This window comes from Sciurus vulgaris (assembly GCF_902686455.1).
Source record: "Sciurus vulgaris genome assembly, chromosome: 1".
Lineage (NCBI taxonomy): Eukaryota > Metazoa > Chordata > Mammalia > Rodentia > Sciuridae > Sciurus > Sciurus vulgaris.
The window spans coordinates 120,172,800-120,197,643 of record NC_136461.1 but is presented as its reverse complement, the minus strand read 5'-3'; the positions used below and the strand labels follow the sequence as shown (position 1 = coordinate 120,197,643).

The following is a 24,844-nucleotide window of genomic DNA, read 5'->3' as shown; positions in this document are numbered from 1 at the left end:
AAAATTAGAAACAAATCATTATGCAACAAGTAATAAAGGAAAAAGCGAATTTCTCTCTATCATTGTGGATTTAAGTAGACTTTAAGGTAAATGCATTATCAGATACCATCTTATAATTCAATATTCAAATCCTAGGAAAACTCAGCAATTAGAATTATGAATTTTTCTAATAACAATATATTATAACTCTATGAATCAAATGGTACCACAAGGAGTATTATGGTACATATTTTTCTTTATATACACATATTTGCACATACATATATATCTGATACACATGTATGTGTGACTGACAAAGCATATATGGATTGCAAAGAACTACAAGAAAAAAAAGACAATTTTATAGTTCATATGGCAGTATATCTCTAAAATACTGAATGAACAAGGTAAAAATTATGAAAATACTTAGAAAATCTGACCAACATATTTGACAAACTTAACACCATTATTCTAATATATAAAAAATCTGAAATAAACATTTAAGATCTCATATTCTATTTAAGTGCACATGAAATATTGACTGGGCTATACAGAAAGTTTTAAAAATTCTAAAAGTAGGTGATAGAAATCTGTTTCTAATTTACTTTCCTTCCTCTCCCCTACCTTTTACCAAGCTGGCAAAGCTATCCTAAAGTGACTGAAATCTACCTCTACTACCTATTTTAGATTGAAGTTAAAGAAAAATTGAACATATTTATGAAGATAAGATATGTATTTGAATAAGTATGTTTGTGAATCTGACATTTTCTACTATGCCTTTGCATTTGTTCTGACATTTTATAAAATTGTGATAATGCTACACAATACAGCTTCACATCCAGTTGTGTCTTTTACTTAACATTATTTTACACTTTTTCTTCATGTCTCATTCTTGTCTTTTCCTGAGGCCCCTCACTATAGTCACCAAGTTTTTTATACTCTCGCCAACCAAGAAAAACCAAAGTCCTCTTCTGCATATGAACTCATGCCAGTTCCTTCTTAGAATTTACTTTAAAATCTGCTATAGTCAAAATGCACTTCCCTTTATTCAGGCCTCAGTGTTGGAGAATAAAGATGTCTGTTATCCTTCTAAGTGAATCGATCTTGCTACTGCAGTTGTCACTGTTCCCAGCACAGCTGATGCCAGCCCTACTCCCCTCACTCCACCAACCAGAAGACCCAACACTGATTTTCCCTGGTGAGCTTGTGATTTGGGGGAGGTATCCAGATTTTCTCTACAGAAAGCACTGAAAGGACTCACCCAGCTGGAAAGTTCTTCAACAGTAGTTCAGGTCTTGAGAACTTCAATAACATAGGAAGCAATATTTCCTTGTTCGAGTTAGGAAAATAAGTCAGCAAATCTCTCAGAGCCTGAAGAGCAGGATATTGGGTTCTGAAATGCTAAAAAAAAAGAAAAAAGAAGAAGTATTTCCAAAGGTAACAGGGGAATAGTGCACTGGTGAGAGTCACTTACTAACTTGAGCAATGCTGAGTGTCTCACACTGCTTGCAGCCACTAGGAGAAGAAACAGAGAGGAAGGAAGAAATAGAGCAATACTCCTCCTATCAATGCTTCTAGCTTTCAATTTCCTCAGTCAGAAATACTGAGCAGTGTCCTTCCTGTAAACATATTAATGAGCATGAAAAGTTAGAGCTCAGCAGTACTTACATGTTTTTCTTACAAATCTTAATAGATTAAAGAAGGTCGATAGAACTTTGCAAGTACTTTCATATACAACACTTAGAAACCTATATTCCTTTGAATGAAGTGAAATATCAAAGGGAAAAGGTGCACCTCCTAGCAACTTATAATACATACCTTTAATACATAGTCTAATAGTTTAATACATACATACAACTTATAATACATAGTCTTTCATTCAATGAGAAGAAAAGAGGTACCATTAATTTCGTCTTCACAGCATTACACAATGGGGAATGTTTGAATAGATGAATGAATGAAGTTTCCAGTTCACCCAAGATACTGTTCTCTGACCCTCAGTATTATGGACAAGGTAAGATTTGCCTACTGTCTTAGTCTGCTTTATGTTGCTATAACAGAATACCACATACTGGGTAATTTATAAAGAACAGAAGTTTATCTTTCATAGTTCCAGAGGCTGGAAAGTCAAAAATCAAGACTCTGGCATTTGGGAAGAACTTTTTATTGCATGCTCATATGATAGAAGAACAAAAGAGAGCAAAATCACTCTCACAAACATTTTTGTAGTGACACTAGTTAATTCATTTATTAGGGTAGAGCCCTCAGTCACCATCAGCTATTTTCAGCTCATAAAAACCCTCTCTTGTTCTTGGCTTAGGTCTCCCATCACTTTTGTTGCTTCTCTGGAAGGTACTAATCACTAGCACTGATGAACATCTACTCATATATCTATTGGACATTGGAATAAAGTGGTTATTATCTTTTGCCCATTTTTTCAAGTGGGACATTTAAATGTTAGAATGTGTGGTGCTCCATATATTCTGCATACAAACTCTATTAATTATATTACATATTGTAGATATGTTTTCCCAGTGTTTGGTATGTGTTTGCCCTCTAATATCCTATCTTATTTGTAAAGAAACCTAGAATTTGCATGCGATGGAATTCAATTTTTCTGGCTTGTACTTCTTGTGCTTTAAGATATTTTTCCCTTCCTCAATGTAATGAAATTTTCCTATTTTTTAAAAATGATATCACTGGTCACATTAGTCCTTTTTTTTTTTTTTATTGTAAACAAATGGGATACATGTTGTTTCTCTGTTTGTACATGGCGTAAAGGCATACCATTTGTGTAATCATAACTTTACATAGAGTAATGTTGTTTGATTCATTCTGTTATTTTTTCCCTTCCCCCCACCCCTCCCACCCCTCTTTACCCTCTATACAGTACTTCCTTCCTCCATACTTGCCCCCCTCCCTAACCCTAACTCTAACCCTAACACTAACCCTTCCCTCCCCCCCATTATGTGTCATCCTCCACTTATTAGTGATATCATTCGTCCTTTCGCTTTTTGAGATTGGCTTATCTCACTTAGCATGATATTCTCCAATTTCATCCATTTGCCTGCAAATGCCATAATTTTATCATTCTTTATGGCTGAGTAATATTCCATTGTATATATATACCACAGTTTCTTTATCCACTCATCAATTGAAGGGCATCTAGGTTGGTTCCACAGTCTGGCTATTGTGAATTGAGCAGCTATGAACATTGATGTGGCTGTATCTCTGTAGTATGCAGATTTTAAGTCCTTTAATCTCTCATAATATGTAATTTTTGTGTGATGTGAGATACAAATCCAATGCCCTGAATTTCATTTATGGAGATTTCCCATTGGTTCAACGCTTTTCACATTTGGTCCTTCTGTCTCTGTGATGTAATACATGTTTTCACATATAAGTGGTTCTATCTTCATACTATCTATTTACTGTGTTTTCTGTGTTCCACTATCATACACCTTAATTATCATGGCTTTATAACAGATAGTGGTTCCTAGTAAAGCTGAACTTCCTAAACGAACAATTTGGTTTGAGTATTTTTACCCTTACTCTTTTCTATGGGTTTTAGGTTTATCTCAACAGATTATTCATTAATATCTTTGATATTTTTTAAAAAAATTAATCTATACTTTTATACTTTTTTAATTTGTTCATTATTAATACATACATAATATTGGAGTTCATTTTGACATAATTATATAAGCATGGAATACAATTTATTCCCATTCAGTCCCCTATACCTCCCCTTTCCTTCCCCTTCCCCACCTCCTGTTTCCTTTCCTCTACTATCTTTCTTCTATTTATTTATAGTTTTTAAAATAGTGTATTGTGGATAAGTATAAAGGTGAAATTCACTGTGGTACATTCATATTTGTACACAGAAAAGTTGAATAATCTATATTTTTGGAGAAGTTTTAGGTTACAAGAAAATAAAATAGAAAGCACCGGGCGTTCTCATGTACTTCCTTCCCACACATGTACCCTTGACCCCAGTATTGACATCCTGCACCACAGGGGTGTGTCTGCAACAATCAATCTTTGAGGTTTTTGTATGGAGTTTACAGGTTAGTGTGAAAAGAATTGTCCTGTTCATGTTATCGAATCTTCAAATTAAAAAAATCATATATATTTTTATTTATTTGTCTTCTTTTAAAACATTCAGTAAAGTTTTATAATTTTCTCTGTAATGGTTTTATATATCTTTTGCTAGATTTTATGAAGTACAGTGTAGTTTTGTCACTTTAATCAGTATGTTTTTTATTGATATACTTGTAAGATAAAAAATGCAGGTTTTGGGGCTGGGGTTGTGGCTCAGTGATAGAGCGTTTGTCTAGCATGTGTGAGGCACTGGGTTTGATTCTCAGTACCATATATAAATAAATGAATAAAATAAAGGTCTATCGACATCTTAAAAACGCAGGTTTTTATACTGATCTTAAAGCTAGAATTATTGATAAATGATTTCTGATATTTTGTGCATTATTTTGAATATGATATATAAGCAATATTTCAACGTAGTGTTAGTCAAAAGATAGAGAAGTAAACTGATGGTGCAGAATAAAGAATCCAGAAATGATACACTCATATATAAACAATTGATTTTTGCAAAGATGCAAAGTCAAGTGAGTGGAGAAAGAATGGTCTTTTAAGCAAATTTTAATAAGAAAATTCATAGTCATGTGAAAAATTTCTATATTCATGTTGTAGTTTTGATATGAAGTATAACCCCAAAATTCATGTGTTAAAGGCTTTTAGGCCCCAGTGCTGCAATATTCAAAGGTGGGACATTTAGGAATTGACTGAATCATGAGGTCACTTAACCTCATCAAGGGATTGATCCAACACAGCTGAATGGACTATGGGGGAGTGATACAAACTGTAGGAGGTGGGAACGAGAGGGAAGAAGTGGGTCCGGGGGATGTGCCCTGGAAGGGTTTATCTTGTCCCTACCTGTCCCCACATCCCTGCACTGCTGTACTCATTGCTTCCATGAGCTGAGCAACTTCTCTCTGACATTACCTTCTGCAAAGTTGGGAAATAGAGAGGAAATATAAAGAAATGCTCTTACTAAAGGGCTTGGATAGCATCACTGATAAGGAACTGGATCAATTTAAGTTATTTCTTCAGATGAATTCAAGATTACCAAGGGCAAACTACAGGCTGAAAACAGGACAGAGTTAGCCAACTTTCTGATTCAAAATGTTGTTATCTGTGTTGGTGAAGGCCATTATCTTCCAGAAGTCAAATTATATGAATGTGGCAAAAAATTCTTCAGAAAGAAAGGAAAGATATATAGGATATCCCTCAAGTGTAAGTAAGCTTTTCATTGATGTGGTCAAAAAACCTGACAAAAACAACCTAGTGATAGGAAGTAGAGGGTGAGTGCAAGGAGCCAGGGACAAAATATAAACCCTAAGGACTTGCTTCCTGTGACCTACTTCCTCCAGCCACACCCTACCTGCCTACAGTTATAATGCAGAACAATAATCCTTTCAATGCATTAATCCATCAAATGAACTAATTCACTGATTAGGGTACAGCTCTCATAATGTTATCTTTTTATCTTATAATATTGTTATATTATTTCACACATAAGCTTTTTTTTTTATTGTAAACAAATGGGATACATGTTGTTTCTCTGTTTGTACATGGCGTAAAGGCATACCATTTGTGTCATCATAAATTTACATAGGGTAATGTTGTTTGATACATTCTGTTATTTTTTTTCCCTTCCCCCCACCCTCCCACCCTTCTTTACCCTCTATACAGTACTTCCTTCTTCCATACTTGCCCCCCTCCCTAACCCTAACTCTAACCCTAACACTAACCCTTCCCTCCCCCCCATTATGTGTCATCCTCCACTTATTAGCGATATCATTCGTCCTTTGGCTTTTTGAGATTGGCTTATCTCACTTAGCATGACATTCTCCAATTTCATCCATTTGCCTGCAAATGCCATAATTTTATCATTCTTTATGGCTGAGTAATATTCCATTGTGTATATATACCACAGTTTCTTTATCCACTCATCAATTGAAGGGCATCTAGGTTGGTTCCACAGTCTGGCTATTGTGAATTGAGCAGCTTTGAACATTGATGTGGCTGTATCTCTGTCGTATGCTGATTTTAAGTCCTTTGGGTATAGGCCAAGGAGTGGGATAGCTGGGTCAAATGGAAGGTCCATTCCAAGTTTTCTAAGGAATCTCCACACTGCTTTCCAGAGTGGCTGCACTAATTTGCAGCCCCACCAGCAATGTATGAGTGTACCTTTCTCCCCACATCCTCGCCAACACCTGTTGTTGCTCGTATTCTTTTTTTTTTTTTTTTGTTTTTATTTCTTTTTTTTTTTTTTTTATTGTAAACAAATGGGATACATGTTGTTTCTCTGTTTGTACATGGCGTAAAGGCATACCATTTGTGTAATCATAAATTTACATAGAGCAATGTTGTTTGATTCATTCTGTTATTTTTTCCCTTCCCCCCACCCCTCCCACCCCTCTTTACCCTCTATACAGTAGTTCCTTCCTCCATACTTGCCCCCCTCCCTAACCCTAACACTAACCCTTCCCTCCCCCCCAATATGTGTCATCCTCCACTTATCAGCGATATCATTCGTCCTTTGGCTTTTTGAGATCGGCCTATCTCACTTAGCATAATATTCTCCAATTTCATCCATTTGCCTGCAAATGTCATAATTTTATCATTCTTTATGGCTGAGTAATATTCCATTGTATATATATACCACAGTTTCTTTATCCACTCATCGATTGAAGGGCATCTAGGTTGGTTCCACAGTCTGGCTATTGTGAATTGAGCAGCTATGAACATTGATGTGGCTGTATCTCTGTAGTATGCAGATTTTAAGTCCTTTGGGTATAGGCCAAGGAGTGGGATAGCTGGGTCAAATGGTGGTTCCATTCCAAGTTTTCTAAGGAATCTCCACACTGCTTTCCATAGTGGCTGCACTAATTTGCAGCCCCACCAGCAGTGTATGAGTGTACCTTTCTCCCCACATCCTCGCCAACACCTGTTGTTGCTCGTATTCTTGATAATCGCCATTCTAATTGGGGTGAGATGGAATCTTAGGGTGGTTTTGATTTGCATTTCTCTTATTACTAGAGATGTTGAACATTTTTCCATATTATTGTTGATTGCTTGTAGATCTTCTTCTGTGAAGTGTCTATTCATTTCCTTAGCCCATTTGTTGACTGGACTATTTGAATTCTTAGAGTAGAGTTTTTTGAGTTCTTTATAGATTCTGGAGATTAGTGCTCTATCTGAAGTATGATTGGCAAAGATATTCTCCCACTCTGTAGGCTCTTTCTTCGCATTGCTGATAGTTTCCTTTGCTGAGAGAAAGCTTTTTAGTTTGAATCTATCCCAGTGGTTGATTCTAGCTTTTATTTCTTGTGCTATGGGAGTCCTGTTAAGGAAGTCTGATCCTAGACCAACAAGGTGAAAATTTGGACCTACTTTTTCTTCTATAATCTGCAGGGTCTCTGGTCTGATTCCGAGGTCCTTAATCCATTTTGAGTTTAGTTTCGTGCATGGTGAGAGATATGGGTTTAGTTTCATTCTGTTGCATATGGATGACACACACTTCATATACAAACCATGACATTGCACGCTGGTCCCAAAAGCACATATTCATCTCACAATGAAAAATGCATTTAGTCAATCACCAAGAGTCCCTACATTCTCAACAGTTCTTGTAACAGGGGTTCACTAGATGCTTTGACATATCCCTTGTTGCTTTGAAACTTACATGTTTGTATTGTTTTACCCAACCCTTTCCCTGATCTTCTTGTCCCTTCATGATCTCTCCTCCCTAATCTCACTTTCTCCAAATCACTTCTTAAAATCCCCTGTTACCCATAATGGGCAGAATCAGAGCCTTTGGAACAGGAGTCCTTTTCTAGCAAAGCAATAAAACTTCTTTTTCCTTTATCTCAAAACCGTGTCCTTGGTATTAAATTGGCATTGGGGACAAGGGCCGAGCTTTGGGCAACATTCTGGCATTGTTCAGAAGTTCAAATCTCCTCTGAGATTAAACTCTTATTTGTAAGCACCTGTAAAAATAAAAATTAAGTACATATATGCAATATATAATGGCACAGAGCAAACATTTCCATTCCACTGGGGAGAAATACTGGTATAGAAAGAAGAAATTACTCAGACAATGAAGACAAAATATTTAATCTTGAAAATAAAGTGTACCACATAGGGAAGATGGTAAGAAAGCATGAAGAGAACCTCCAAGAATTATGGGATAGCATGAAAAGACCAACTTTAAGAATTAATGGGATTGAGGAAGTCACAGAAGTATAAACCAAAGGAATGAACAATCTATTCAATGAAATAATATCAGAAAATTTCCTAAACCTGAAGAATGAAATGGGAAATCAAATACAAGAGGCTTACAGGACATCAAATGTACAAAACTACAACAGATCCACACTAAGGTACATTATAATAAAAATGCCCAGCACACAAAATAAAGATAGACTTTTAAGACCGCAAGAGTAAAGTATCAGATTACATATAGTGGGAAACCAATTTGGATATCAGCAGATTTCTCAGTCTAGACCCTAAAATCTAGGAAGTCCTGGAACAACATGTACCAAGCTCAGAAAGAACATGGATGCCAAAGAAGAATCTTTTTTTTTTATTGTAAACAAATGGGATACATATTGTTTCTGTTTGTACATGGAGTAACAGCATACCATTTGCATATTCATAAATTTACATAGAGTAATGATGTTTGATTCATTCCATTATTTTTTTCCTTCCCTCCTACCCCTCCCACCTCTCTTTTCCCTCTATACAGTCCCTCCTTCCTCCATTCTTGTCCCACTCCCACCCCCCATAAGTGTCATCATCCACTTATCAATGAAATCATTCCTCCCTTGGATTTTTGAGATTGGCTTATCTCACTTAACATGATATTCTCCAATTTCATCCATTTGCCTGCAAATGCCATAATTTTATTATTCTTCATAGCTGAGTAATATTCCATTGTATATATATACCACAGTTTCTTTATCCATTCATCAATTGAAGGGCATCTAGGTTGGTTCCACAGTCTGGCTATTGTGAATTGAGCAGCCATGAACATTGATGTGGCTGTATCTCTGTATGCTGATTTTAAGTCCTTTGGGTATAGGCCGAGGAGTGGGATAGCTGGGTCTAATGGTAGGTCCATTCCAAGTTTTCTAAGGAATCTCCACACTGCTTTCCAGAGTGGCTACACTAGTTTGCAGTCCCACCAGCAATGGATGAGTGTACCTTTTTCCCCACATCCTCTCCACCACCTATTGTTGCTTGTGTTCTTGATAATCGCCATTCTAATTGGGGTGAGATGGAATCTTAGTGTACTTTTGATTTGCATTTCTCTTATTACTAAAGATGTTGAACATTTTTTCATATATCTGTTGATTGCTTGTACATCTTCTTCTGTGAAGTGTCTGTTCATTTCCTTAGCCCATTTGTTGATTGAGTTATTTGTATTCTTAGTGTAGAGTTTTTTGAGTTCTTTATATATTCTGGAAATTAGTGCTGTATCTGAAGTATGAGAGGCAAAGATATTCTCCCACTCTGTAGGCTCTCTCTTCGCATTGCTGATAGTTTCCTTTGCTGAGAGAAAGCTATTTAGTTTGAATCTATCCCAGTTATTGATTCTTGCTTTTATTTCTTGTGCTATGGGAGTCCTGTTAAGGAAATCTGATCCTAAGCCAACAAGGTGAAGATTTGGACCTACTTTTTCTTCTATAAGATGCAGGGTCTCTGGTCTGATTTCAAGGTCCTTGATCCATTGTGAGTTGATTTTTGTGCAGGGTGAGAGATAGGGGTTTAGTTTCATTCTGTTGCATATGGATTTCCAGTTTTCCCAGCACCATTTGTTGAAGAGGCTATCTTTTCTTCATTGCATATTTTTGGCACCTTTGTCTAGTATTAGAAAGTTGTATTTATTTGGGTTCGTGTCCGTGTCCTCTATTCTGTACCATTGATCTACCTGTCTATTTTGGTGCCAATACCATGCTGTTTTTGTTACTATTGCTTTGTAGTATAGTTGAAGTTCTGATATTGCGATACCCCCTGTTTCATTCTTCCTGCTAAGGATTGCTTTCGCTATTCTGGGTTTCTTATTCTTCCAGATGAATTTCATGATTCCTTGCTCTATTTCTGTGCAAAGAATAATCTTAAATCCAGCAAAACTAACCTTCAGATTTGATGATGAAATAAAGACCTTCCATGATTAAAAAAAAGTTGAAATAATTTATAAATAGAAAACCTGCACTATAGAACATTCTCAGCAGAATATTCCATGAGGAAGAAATGAAAACAACAATGCAAGTCAGAAAAGGGAGGAACTACACTAAAGGAAAAGTCAATCAAAGGAGAAACCAAACCAGGTTAAAAACCAAAAATGAGCAAAAATGACTAGGGACACAAATCACATCTCAATAATAACCCTGGATGTTAATGGCCTAAACCCATCAATCTAAAGACATAGACTGGCAGATAAGATTAAAAAAAAGACACAACAATATGTTGCCTTCAAGACACTCATCTCCTAGGAAAAAAACATCCACAGACTGAAGGCGAAGGGATGGGAAAAAACATAACACACACACAGACTCAGTAAAAAAGTGGGGATTTCCATCCTCATATCAGATAAAGTGGATGTCAAGCCAAGTTAGAAGGGATAAAGGAGGACATTAAATAATATTTAAGGGAATCATAAATCAACAAGAAATAACAATCATAAATATTTGTGCCCCAACAAAGGAACATCTATTTACTTCAAACAAACCCAATTCTCAATTTTAGGAATCAAATAGACAACAACACAGTAATACTCGGTGACTTTAATACAACTCTCTCACTACTGGCTAGATCTTCCAAACAAAAGCTGAACAAAAAAATAATAGACTTAATGATATAATCAATAATTTAGACTTAAAGACATATATAGAATATTCTACCTGTCAGTGAGCAAATATACTTTCTTCTCAGCAGCACATGGATCCTTCTCTAAAATAGACCAAATGTTATGCCACAAAGCAACTGTCAGCAAATACAAAAAATTACTCTGCATTCTATTAGATTATAATGCAATTAAATTAGAAATCAATGATAAAATAAAAATAAAAACTTCTCCAACACCTGGAGACTAAATAATATGCTCTTGAATGATACATGGATAGAAGAAGACATTAGGGAGGAGAGAAAAAATTCTCAATGGTAAATGAAAACACTGACACACACATCAAAATCTCCAGGATACTATGAAAGCAGTACTAAGAGGAAAGTTCATTGCACTGAGCTCATTCAATAAAAGAATAAAAAGTCAACAACTAAATGACCTACATTACATCTCAAAGCCCTAGAAAAAGAAGAACAGATCAACACCAAAAGTAGGAGAAGACAGGACATAATTAATATCAGAGCTAAAATCAATGAAATTGAAACAAAAGAAAAAAATTGACAAAACGAAAATGTTGGATATTTGAAAAAATAAACAAAATTGATAAACACTTAGCCACACTAATGAATAGAAGGAAAGAGAAAACTCAAATTACTAAACTTTGTGATGAAAAAGGAAATATCACAACAGACACTAGTGAAATACAAAACATAATTGGAAGCTACTTTGAAAATCTATACTCCAACAAAATAGAAAATCTTGAAGACATCAACAGGTTTCTAGAGACATATGATCCACCCAAACTGAATCAGGAGGACATACACAATTAAAACAGTCCAATTTTAAGCAATAAAATTGAAGATGCCATCAAAAACCTACCAATCAAGAAAAACCTGGGACCAGATGGATTCTCAGCCTAGTTCTACAAGAACTTTACAAAAGAACTAATACCAATACTTCTCAAAGTATTCCATGAAATAGAATAGAAGAGAACCCTTCCAAACTCATTCTATGAGACTAGTATCACCCTGATACGAAAATCAGACAAAGACACATCAAAGAAAGAAAAGTTCAGACCAATATTCATGTGGAACATAGATGCAAAATTTTTTTTTAAAAATTCTGTTAGATCCCATAACAAAACATATTAAAAAGAGAGTGCACCACGATCAAGTGTAGGTTGATCCCAGGGATGTAAAGTTCAACATCTGGAAATGAATAAATGTAATTCATCACATCAATAGACTTAAAGTTAAGAATCATATGATTATCTCAATTGGTGCAGAAAAAGCATTTGATAAAATACAGCACCATTTCATGTTCAAAACACGAGAAAAAATAGGGATAGTAGGAACATACCTTAACATTGTAAATGCTACGTATGCTGAGCCAAAGGCCTATATCATTCTAAATGGAGAAAAATTGAAGGCATTCACCCTAAAAACTGGAGTAAGACAGAGATGGCCTCTGTCACCCCTTCTATTCAACATTGTCCTGGAAACTCTAGCCAGAGCAATTATATACATGAAAGAAATTAAAGGGATATGAACAGGAAAGAAGAACTCAAACTATCATTTGCCGATGACATGACTCTGTATTTGAAGGATCCAAAAAATTCCACCAGAAAACTTCTAGAGCTCATAAATTAATTTGGCAAAGTAGCAGGATATAAAATCAACATTCATAAATCTAATGTATTTCTATTTGTAAGTGGTGAATCCTCTGAAAGAGAAATTAGGAAAACTACCCCTTTTACTATAGCCTAAAAAAAAATATATATATACAATTACTTGGGAATTAGTCTAACAAAAGAGGTGAAAAGGCCTCTACAATGAAAACTATATAACACTAAAGAAATAAATTAAAGAAAATCTTAGAAGACAGAAAGATCTCCCACGTTCTTAGATAGGCAGGATTAATATCGTCAAAATGGCCATACTACCAAGAGGTAGTATGCAGGTTCAATGCAATTCCAATGAAAATCCCAATGATGTACCTCATAGAAATAGAGAAAGAAATCATGAAATTCATTTGGAAAAATACAAAATCCAGAATAGTCAAAGCAATTCTTAGCAGGAAGAGCGAAGCAAAAGGTATCACAATACCAGATCATAAACTATACTACAGAGTAATTGTAGCGAAAATGGCATGGTATTGGCACCAAAATAGACATGTAAACCAATGATACAGAATAGAAGACAGAGACAAACCCACATAAATAGAGTTTTCTCATGCTAGACAAAGGTGCCAAAAACATACAATGAAGAAAAGATAGCCTCTTCAACAAATGGTGCTGGGAATACAGGAAATCCACATGTAACAAAATGAAATTAAGTCCATATCTCTCACCTTGCACAAAACTCAACTCAAAATGGATCAAAGATCTAGGAATTAGACCACAGACCCTGCACCAAATAGAAGAAAAAGTAGGCCCAAATCTTCATCATGACGGCTTAGGACCAAACATCCTTAACATGACTCCTAGAGTGCAAGAAATAAAATCAAGAATCAATAAATGGGATGAACTCAAACTAAAAAGCTTTTTCTCAGCAAAGGAAATAATCAATCACATGAAGAGAGAGTCTACAAAGTGGGGGAAAATCTTCCACATGCACCTCAGATAGCGCACTAACCTCCAGAATTTATAAAGAACTCAGAAAGTTTTAACACCAAAAAATACAAATAACCCAGTCAATAAATGGGCTAAGGAACTGAGCTGACACTTCACAGAAAAAGATATATAATCAATCAACAAACACATGTAAAAAAAGTTTAAAATATCTAGTAATTAGAGAAGTGCAAAATAAAACAACTCTAAGATTTTATTTCACTCCAATTTGAGTGGCAATTATCAAGAATACAAGCAACTATAGGCACTGACATGGTTGTAGAGAGAAAGTTACACTGAGATGTCACTGGTGGGACTGCAAATTAGTGCAGCCACTCTGGAAACCAGTATGGAGAGTTCTTAGAAAACTTGGAATGGAACCATCATTTGACCCAGTTATCCCACTCCTCAGTCTATACACAAAGGACTTAAAATCAGCATACTCCAGTGATGCAGCCACATCAATGTTCATAGCTGCTCGATTCACAATAGCTAGATTGTGGAACCAACCTAGATGCCCTTCAGTATATGAATGAATAAAGAAACTGTGGTATATATACCCAATGGAATATTATTCAGCCTTAAAGAGGAATGAAATTATGGCATTTGTTGGTAAATGGATGGAGTTGGAGAATGTTGTGATAAGTGAGATAAGGTAACCCCTTGAAAATAAAGATCAAATGTTTTCTCTGATAAGTGGATGCTGATATATAACTGGGGGTGGGGGCATAAAGGGAGGTAAGGGAAAAATGGAGGAACTTTAAATTGTGCAGAGGGAAATGAGGGAAGGGGGAGGAGGGTGGGAAAGATGATGCAATGAGACAGACGTCATTACCCTATGCACATGTGCGATTCGTGTGACTCTACATTGTGTATAACCCCAGAAATGAAAAGTTGCACTCCATTCATTTTCAGTAAGTCAAAATGCTTTCTGCTGTCATGAATAACTAAATAGAACAAACAATAAAAAAGAGAGAGAGAGAGATTAATACAAAAACATGACTGAAATTCAATTGGGCAAATGAGTTCTGTAACTCCATATCTGGGGCACATGATGGCAAGATATGTTCTCTACAGGGCTTGTGCTGTCTTGTCTCTATGGCCTTGCTGATTGCAGCCCACAGGGCCTCTCTTAGGCTGGTTCTGTCTGCAGTCAACAGTTTACCTGGGCCTATGTTTCTCGTCACTCCTATCTCTTAATTCCAGGAGTTTCCACTCTAGCTTTGGCTTCCTTCTCACACGTTCTTGCATCACCATCTCAGGGGCTACCCACAGAAATTCTGATCCTGCTAACTCTGCCTGAACTGAATTTAATTCTTGGTGGAAGTCTTCATGAATTCCTAATTCTAAACATTCTGCATTCCTGCAGAACCAGCACTGTGTGGACAATGCCAAGGTCATGTGGCAGCTAGAGCAGTAACTGGGATTCTTTGGATCATGGATGCAGCAGCATCTGAGTACCTTGGTGACTGATTGTGGTGAAACAAATGCTAGACCTAGAGCATTCTAGGTACCCCTGTGTGAGCAAGTTGTCCCCAATTCCTCTTCTCAAAAGAGTTTACATTTTTACACCTTTTCACCTGCTATGGGATGATCTTGCAGATTCCTGATATATGCTCAAGACATTTTTCCTATTGTCTGTGCAGAGGAATTAACTTCTCTTTAATGGGGATAATCTCTTTAGTAGTATGTGCTTTTTTTGGCCAAACTGCAAGTTTACAATATCCTTCTCCTCTGCATTTGTTCCTGATTTTCATAGTCAACCTGGCTAAAACTGCTAGCACTACCCATGCCACTGCCTGAATGCTGTTACCTTGAAACTTTCTCTGCCCAATTAACTATTCTATCATTTTAAAATTCAGCCTCACACAAACTTTCAGCGCATGGAGAAAATGTAGACAAGTTCTTTGTCAGATTGTAATGTGGATGATTTCTAGTACAATTCCCAACACAGTCCTTGTTACTAACACGTCATGAACACAATCTTTACTGTCTACTTTCCAATCAGCATTTTGGTGTTACTCACACCAGAAACAGTCATTAAACTCTGCCTATAGCCAGGTGCAGTGATGTATACTTGTAATCCCAGTAGCTCAGGAGTCTGAGGCAGGAGAATCACAAGTTCAAAGCCAGCCTCAGCAAAAGTGTGGTGCTAAGAAACTCAGTGAGACCCTGTCTCTAAATAAAATACAAAACAGGGCTAGGGATGTGACTCAGTGGTCAAGTATTCCTGAAGTCCAATAATTCCTGGTACCCCACCTCCCCCCAAAATGAAAGCAACAAGAACAAAACAAAACAAAACAAAACAAAATGACAACAACAAAAAACACTGCCTAACGCATTCTAAAATTTCTCCAGTCTTCATCTCCAAAATTTTTCAAACTCTTCCCACAAACCAGTTCCAGAGACTTCTGAACCACATGGTCAGATTACTCACAACAATGATCCCACTTTTTGATACCAATTTTTGTGTGAGTCAACTTTTCATTGATGTGACCAAAATACCTGACAAGAAAAATTTAAAGGAGGAAACATTTTTTTGGGGCTCATGGTTTGATGAGGTCTCAGTTCATGGTTGACCAGTTCCTTTGCTCTGGGCTTGTGGTAAGGCAGAACATAAAGGCAGATAGACTTGGTGTAGGAAAGCTGCTCATCTCCTGGTGGCAAGAAGCAGAGTGAGCAAGGTGCCAGGGATAAAATAAAAACATGGGGACTTGCCCCTGGTGACCTACTTCCTTCAGCCACACTCTATTTGCCTATACCTATCACCCAGAGCAGGAGTCCTTTAAAATTATTAATCCATCAAGTGAATTAACTGATTATACTATAGTTCTCAATCTGATGGGTTCATCGCTGCATAACTCATACATAACTTTTGAGAGGCACCTTATATCCAAACCACAATACAACTTTTCATGGCATCAGAGGAATATTTCCTCCAGAAAATATTATTAGGATTTGTTTACTAATTTAGTTGTTCTTTTGACTGCCTTTTTGAGAATACCTAATAATTGTTTTTTAAAAAATATTTTTAGAAATTCTTCAGTTCCATCCTAGCATTATTCTGTCACCTCTGGTTCTAACACTTAGGGCTGTCACTTTCCATTTCCTCATCTTCCCTTTGTCCATCCAGTCCACTTGCCATGACCATGCACCATGATGGATATCAATCTTAATGCTCAAAGCACCATTAACACAGTTTAAAATGTTCTCACACTTTGCTGAAGGCTTTAAGAAAGCCAAAAGAAATTAGAGCATTGAAAAATCATAAACTTGGTTATGAGACACCTTTTCTTCTCCTCACAGGCTGTCCATTTCTCCCCTGGGTCAGCTGCCATGGTCCCAGACTGTCTGCCCTCTGTAAGGGCAGACCCTGTGAAAGCACCCAGAAACCACTCCAGATGCAGGAACTCACACAAGAGATTTTATTAAGCAGACAGGCAGAGTGTCTCCCTGCAGAGTGAGAGAGAGAGTGAAAGCCAGGAGAAGAGAGAGAGAAAATGGCAGGGGAGCTATTAAGTAGTGGAATTTCATGGGTTAATAACAGCGGACCAATGGTTGGCGAGGAGGTTTGTGGGCTAACAATCTGGACCAATTAATGGCTAGGAAGTTCACAGGCTAACAATCTGGGTTGTAAAGTGGCGTGGGGGAGGCAGAATAATGGCAGCAGCAAAATAGCAGATCTGATGTCAACATTCCTCCCTTTTTGTTTTTATAGATATGGGGGGGGGGACAGTGGTTTTTCTTCTGTAGCTTCTTCCTGCTGATTAGGGGTAAAGAGTCTCATTCCTGTAAAAAAGGGGATTAGGGAGGGCTTTAGGTGGGAGCAGAGTTTTTGGAGGTGGAGGTGTCAATGGTGAATTGCAGGTCTCGGCTTTGGGTGTCAGGGGCTGGTAGTCTTGAAGGAGAAGCGGTTGATTGGCCCATTGGTTGGTGAAATTGTTTGTGTCCACCAGCTCCAGAACTTGTGTATCTGATCTTGTAGGAACTTCTGTAGGCAATTTAGCAGGCATGATCCTGTTTAGGAAAATCTGTAGATGTTAAAATGACCAAAAATTTCCGACTCTGGCAGTTTCTCTTGATGGTTGTCAAGCATTTCTGCCTAAGAATCTCTTTAGTAGCCTCCAGGTTTACTTATTCTTAGGGCTAATGTAAGTGTATATCTTAAGTTATATTTAACTATTGCTTCTTCCTTTAAATGCCCAGAAATGGCTAGGTTTTGGTTTTAACTGTTTTGTTAGGCATTCAAGATCAAGTTGGTCAAATTGACCTTGTTCCCATCTATTGTTAAGAGTCAGCTGAGTTCCCATAGGGGTTACTCGTGGAGAACTTGAGAGCAGCTTCTTAGCTCCTTTAGTGCCATTTGCTAGGTAGGGTCTGCTGATGAGGTGGCTTCCTTTGGAAGCATCAGGGATGTCTCCGTTTTTCAATGACCCTCCTCTTTGCAGCAGGTGCACTGGTTGGCTTTTCATCCTCTAGTGGTCTCATTAATCTCCCTGATTGAGAGGTCATGTGGCCCAGAATTGCAAAGCTCCTAGAGAAGCTCTCCCATTCCCTGGGTTCAGGCTGACTCAGAGGGCAAGAGCCAAATACTGGTTTACTTGGCCCTTTTGTGTTAATCTTGATTTTAAACATCCAGCAAGCCTGTCTCACCAGTCATCAAGTAAGAGTACTGGGTTTTAACTTTAATGTTTATGACTTTACAGTTATTTACCTGCTTTTATTTAATTGGGGTCTATATTGTCTGTTCTATAGGTAATGGCTTATTATCTCAAGTTAACCTGGGTTATGTATTCTTGAAGCAGTACCTCTGCAAAACATTAACAGGTAACAGTTTTACAAAATAAAATTAGCAAGAGTAAAAATATAGCTTGTGTAATTGCTATCTTGAATTTTGACTGAACTATATATTATATCCCCTGTTTGAGATCACAGTAATTCTACACCAAAAATCAATCTTGATTATAACTTTAAATAAGCTGAAGTCTGGCTTATTTTGAAGCCATTTTGACATGCAGCAGGGTGGGGGGCAGAGCCTTATCTCAGGTAAGGCAGGGCTCTTTACAAATCTTAGGTAAAGTGTTCTAATTCTGATGTTGATCTTTGCCTCTTTCTTAAAATTTTAAGAAGTTTACATATATTGTTCCCTGAGTCTATATGAACATTAGTTAACACAATTTAACATTATATCTAAAACATGAATCAAAGAAAGCCTGAGAGAACTTTTAACATTCCTTTCGTGTGACAAAGTGGCAAAATGTTTTTAAGTTTCATGATATTGACCTTTAAACAAATCATGCTCTCTAACTTTTAGAAATACATTAATATTTAAAAATTTTTATCTTAGGCTTGTTCACCTGGAAGATATGAACACATTTAATATACAAATAATGACCATTCCACAATTACCTTGATACTTTTATATTAACCAAATTTAGTTTTTAAAGAAAAATTCAGACTCTATAACATAGTACAATACTCTTAACAGTTGTTGTTTAACCGTAATTGTATAAACCCCAATTTTTAAGACTAATTGTTCTAAAGAATAAAATTAACAGACATAATGTTAAGAGTAAATTAGTGTTTTTAAGAAATCCTTGTCATTTTAACATATAAATTAAACTCTAGTTTATATCAATGCATTAGTATTTGATCTCAGGAAAACTTTAAATAAACTTAACTGATTGTCTCACATACACATAACCAACTTAGTTACAAGCAAACGTGTTGAAATTTGCCCTTTACTTACACACAATTTCCTTAGCTCTTACTTAAACCCTCATGTATTTCATTACATAAGTACTTTCTTACCTAGAAACATTTTTTTCCTTCTATTAAATATTTTTCCACACCTAGAACCTTTATTTTCTCTTTCCTACCTGTTGACCCCTTTTGTTCACATTCTGAAACAACTCATAAAATTTCTGAATTTAGATAAATTACTCCATTTTAATAATATGAAATGCTCTATGTTATATGCAGTACTCTAATTGAAACACAGTTGAGATTTTTGGAATCTTTTGTATATAGAATTGTACCTGTTAGGACTTAACTCTTAGTAACCTTGTTTTAGTGATGACACAAAGCAATTTTAAACCCTTTTTATTTACCAATCTATGAAAACACCAGTAATGTTTAAGTATGTTACCCATGGAATATAAGGAGTTAAGAGTACTCAATGTTGTTTAACAATTAGCATTTTAACTTTGTAAGTTAATCAGATGTCTCTAACAAACACATTTGAGTAATCCCATACATTTCAAATCTACTGATTTTACTGTAAAAAACAAGATATCAGACAAGTATATTGAATAGTATCTGCCGTCTCTTTCCTGTGGAAGAAAAGTCCTAAAAACAATTGACATTAGATATTGTGTAGATATTAATTTGACCACCTAGAGCCTTGCAGGTAATTTCAAAGACATTTTACTTTCATTTGTTTATTCAATTTACATTGAACCTTTTAAATCACATGAATTAAAGGTATCTGGATCCATTTTTTAAATTTTAATTTTATGAGTGATATATTTGGATGCACATATATAGACAGACAACATGATATCAGACAACAGGATATACACACATAACACAAAAGCAAAGACCTTGTAGTTTTTATCTCCATTGCAATGTAACAGATGTTCAAAAATAACTCTAGAGTTGCATAAAAATAGATCTGATCAAAAAAATCATTAACCTAGGTATGTAGGACCAAAATTGTGAGCTTGAAAAATATAGCATTTAAGAAAAACAAAATAAGAGTCCTAGAATAAAAAATGATAATGACCATGGATTATAGCATGAGAGAGTGAGAAAGAGAAAGGCAGAGAGAAAGGGTGAGAGGAAGAGAGAGAGATATGGAGAGTTAGTTCTGTGTTGCAGCCCAGGAGAGGTTTAAAATGGTCACGTTTTTTTCTTCAGTCTCAGGTTGGTGCTTCACTGAGCCTGCTGCAGTCTACATTCCAATGCAGGCTTCAGGAAGGCTAAGCAGGAGAAGTTACCTAGGGCTTTTTTTCATCCTTTTTCCTGGTTGGTAATCGGGTCAGGTTTGGATGCAGAAAATTATGAAACATTATCTCCCACTACTCTTTTTTATTTCACTTTTTAAAAATACTTTATTGGTTCACATATAAACACTTTGATTATACTATTTGTCTTTAATGCCTTTAATTTAATTTTTAAATAGGGTTCCTTTCCTTCTGCTTTTGAGTCACAATATACATAGCTATACCAATTACAGTTATTCTGACTATTCTTATTTTCTTAGTTTCAAAAGTATGTATGGAATTCTGTAATATTCCAAAGTTTGTCATTTTGAGAAGTGTTTATTTATATAAAAAGATTAGAAAGAAGAAATTGACTCTTTTTTAATATCTTAATAACTTTTTCCCCTCATACATCTTGGGATCCTCTACAGGAAAACTACCTCCAGTTTGTCAATCATACCCATTGTTGGACCTTAAATTTATTGCATTTAGATGGCTCGTAATTTCAATACAACCACTTTTACAAATTTCTGATTGGTGATTTCTATTGCAGTGTTCATTATCCCCACATTTAGAATAATATCACATTCTAATTCATTATAAGTAATTCTGTAGCTTCATAAGGACATTATTACATCCTACAAAATGGGATTAAGCTATAAGATCCTTTTTCTGTCTCATTACTGATAAATGTTCATTGATTTTCTTTATCATCTTTCAGTATAAAAAATTTACAAAATTTACAAAAAAAAAAAAAAGTGTATTCCCACTACTCTTGAGGAATGAGGCTGCTACATCTTACTCCTTATGGGGACATGCCACTGGCTGTTGGGCTGGTTAGGGTTACTTCCTCCACACCAACCACCTCCCATAGTGTGCCTGGAATATGTGCATGGGACCTTTTGACAGGAGGACGGGGTGGCTGGGCAGGGGAACAGAAGCAGAAACAGAACCACGCAAAGGAGATGGAGGAGCAGGGGCTGGAGGGGCCTCTGCTGCAGCAGACCCGTATGGGGGTGGTTTGTTAGCTGAGTTGGAATCAGAGTCGGAGGAGGGATTAAGAGGAGGAGAAGAAGCCAAAGGAGGTTTTTGCAGGAAGAGCAAAGAGGCACAAGAAAGAAAAGACTTGAAAAGTAAAGAATCCCTTTCCATCTGCCCACTTCCTCAAAGAAGTTGTATGCCATTACATGGCCATTTTGGATTGATTATCTAAAGGATAAGTTTTCTAGTAGGCACCCCAGGGGTGAATCTGCCAGAATAGAAGACCTAGATCCCATGGTGGAGACTGATACAACTGAGCCAGTGTCCAGGGCGTCCTAAGGTCAGAGATTAGTTGGTTAGAGACCAGAAGGAAGCACTGTGATGGGGTCATCACCCAAACATCAGTGGTTGCCAGGCAAAAGCCAAGAGAGTTGAGGACCCAAAGTCAGGATTTTCAAGAGTGAGTGTGAAGAGGAGCCTCAACCCTGAGAGAGAATCTTCACCATAAAGATTGGGGACCTACCTGTCAGATTAGGTCAACTAAGGGGGCCAGCCCTAACTATAAAAGTTGGGGCTGGGGGAACCCCCACTTCTCAACCACCTGGAGGGCGCTGGACAATCAAGGGTTGTGTCTCACGTTAGCAGAGGAGTGTTTAAGACAACCTGGGGAAAACTCACCAATCTGAAGTTGGTGTCTGGATGTGGAGGACAGCATCCAGGCGAATGGAAGGTGAGACCAGCATCTCCGGGTCTGGACTGACAGATGGAATCCCACTCACCTAAGTGGCAGTAGAAGAGCCCATCTGAGTCACAGCACCAATGAAGGCACCCAGAAACCACACTCCAGATGTGGGAACTCACGCAAGAGATTTTATTAAGCAGACAGGCAGAGTGTCTGCCTTCAGGATGAGAGAGAGAGAGAGAGAGAGAGAGAGAGAGAGAGAGAGAGAGAGAGAGAGAGAGAGAGAGAGCAAGAATAAGGAGGAGAGAGTGAGTGAAAGCATGGAGGAGAGAGAGAAAATGGTGGGGGAGTTATGCTTAAGAAATGGAATTTCACGGGCTAATAACAACGGACCAATGGTAGGCGAGGAGGTTTGCGGCTAACAATCTGGACCAATTACTGGCTAGGAAGTTCACGGGCTAACAATCTGGGTTGTAAAGTGGTGTGGGGGAGGCAAAATAATTGTGGCAGCGAAATAGCAGATCTGATGTCAACACCCCGTCCTTCTAGCCTCTATCTCAGGGATTTTTTTTTTCTTTTTAACTTTTTCTTAAATGTATGAAATATAAATTACCTACATCTCAAAGATTGCTTTTACATAACAAATTGTTTCCACTGGAAGTGTGAGCATTTTGTCTAACTCCAGATCTTCCCCCTAAGAACAATTGATAACTCTCCCCCACCCTTTTTTAAAATCTCTGAATGATAAAAATGGTCAACAGAGAAGCATATCACTGGGGCACTCCCTAAAATGAGAGTCCCCAAATGTAACAATTTCAAGATTTTAAGTTCAACTCTCACTAATAGCAAAACAACAAACAAACAAAAAAAAGTCAGCTTTTCGTAGTATTTGTGTGTGTGTGTGTGTGTGTGTGTGTGTATACAAGGTGGATAATGGTTTCTTTTATGATTTTCCTAAAGTTAAAGGGTACCATTCATTTAGTTGATGATATAAATTGCTAGTTTTCCTTAGATATGAACTGTAAGGAGGTATCTAAAGCATTTTAAAAAGAAACTGTCACACTTCATTTTCCTTGGATAGCTGAATTTAGAAGGTGTAGTTCTTAGAGATGACCACCAGGTGACAGTAAGCATATGTTGCACCAAAGTAACATTGCTCTAAGTTCAATTACAGTTCTAAAATTCCATTACAGTTCACTCCTAGTCCTCCTTTGGATGTAGATAGTTTATTTGTGTCCCATGCTACCCCATATTATTGTTATTTGCCTAATTTTTATAGGAAATTACTTTTAATTTTATTTTGTGTTATCTTTTATTCCCTGTTGAGAGTTCTTCTGGTATAATCTTTGCATGGGTGCACACATGGTTTATACTATTCTATTCACAACCTCACCTCATGGAAGGTAGAGGAGATCTAGAGAAATGTATCATGATACATAAAAATTACCAGATGGAAGATAGTAGATGGAACAAGAGATGACAAAATACAAAGACACTTAAGCCTTGGGAAGAGGAAGCTCGATGTGATCAAAGTCTACAAAAGTTCCATAAGATTAAAATAGGTTAAAAAGAGAAAATAAAATAATAGTGGAAAATCTGTATCTGATCAGTAGGAAAATGAGAAATTTATGGTGGGCAGATACACTTTTCAACATTTTTTGATTCCACTGTGTAGGAGATCAAAGTTGGCTGATGTGACGGGGCAGGAGGACATGTTGATTCCTGCAGACTCCCTTGACTATTTTCTATATTCTACTGTCAACATAGAAGGGGGACATTCATCTGCATACCTCTCTGAAACCAGTTTCATGGAACTAAGTTACCATTGCAAGGTTAATTCAATTTCTTCCTGAAACAGAGATTTCTATTAATCTCCCTGACAGAGATTCACCCATTTTTTATGATTTAAAAGGTAGTGATAGTGAACTCACTACCTAATAAGAATTTCACTCTAGTCTGAGATAGTTCGAAGAAGTAAATTAATGCAATAATTAAATTATTTTTCTTTCTATATATATTTTCTTCAACATATATTGTGCGTGGGGGATATAATTTAAGCCATTACTGCATTCAATGGGGAAAGAGTAGTCATGATGAAATGGTAGTAAGATAACTAGAGAGTAACCTGCATGCAAATGAATCAAGTAGTTCCATTATCACACACCATATACAAAAATTGACCCCAAATGGATCAAAATCCTAACTGTAAGAACTAAAATTATAAACTCTCCGAGTTTATTATAAACTCTCCCCCAGACATTAGATTCGGCAATGGTCAAAAGCATGAGAAAAAAATTAAAAATACAAATAATTGAAATATAATTGGTTAGGAATAGAATTCTGATTCTACCTATGATCCTAGTTAAGCACAATTCTTTGGGTCATGCTTTGGTAGATACCCCTCGTAAGTTATAAAATTGGACTCAATTATAAAACGTCGGGCTCATTGATGGGTGTTTATTTCCTAAGCCTTTGTCATCAAGCAAATACACACAGGTTCCTGTCACCTGCTGCTCAGGAAACACAGTGCAGGTATTCTTGGTTTCTGGTATTTGTTTGCCAGTTAATGCATAATTGGGCAAGTCAAGATTTAAAATTTGGGAGTCAGACTAGCTATGAAACTTCCTTCCTGGCTTGCCCAGGGTTGGTGCTTACCAGGCTCAAACAGCCATCCATCTGCA

General features: G+C 36.7%; 1 protein-coding gene across 8 annotated transcripts in view; it reads right to left on the bottom strand.

Moving 5' to 3' along the window:
• Positions 1-24,844, bottom strand: part of LOC306638800 (interferon-activable protein 203-like) — a 117,508-nt gene that overhangs the window by 14,165 nt on the left and 78,499 nt on the right. For 2 of the 8 annotated variants that reach the window (XM_079102159.1, XM_079102157.1), the window contains exon 2: positions 1,241-1,380. The exons of 3 other annotated variants lie outside the window; for them this stretch is intronic. The gene's annotated coding sequence lies outside the window, so the exon portion shown is untranslated. Of the gene's footprint in view, positions 1-1,240; positions 1,520-24,844 lie in introns of those variants that run through there. 3 more of the 8 variants (XM_079102158.1, XM_079102163.1, XM_079102164.1) reach the window with 3 other exon arrangements.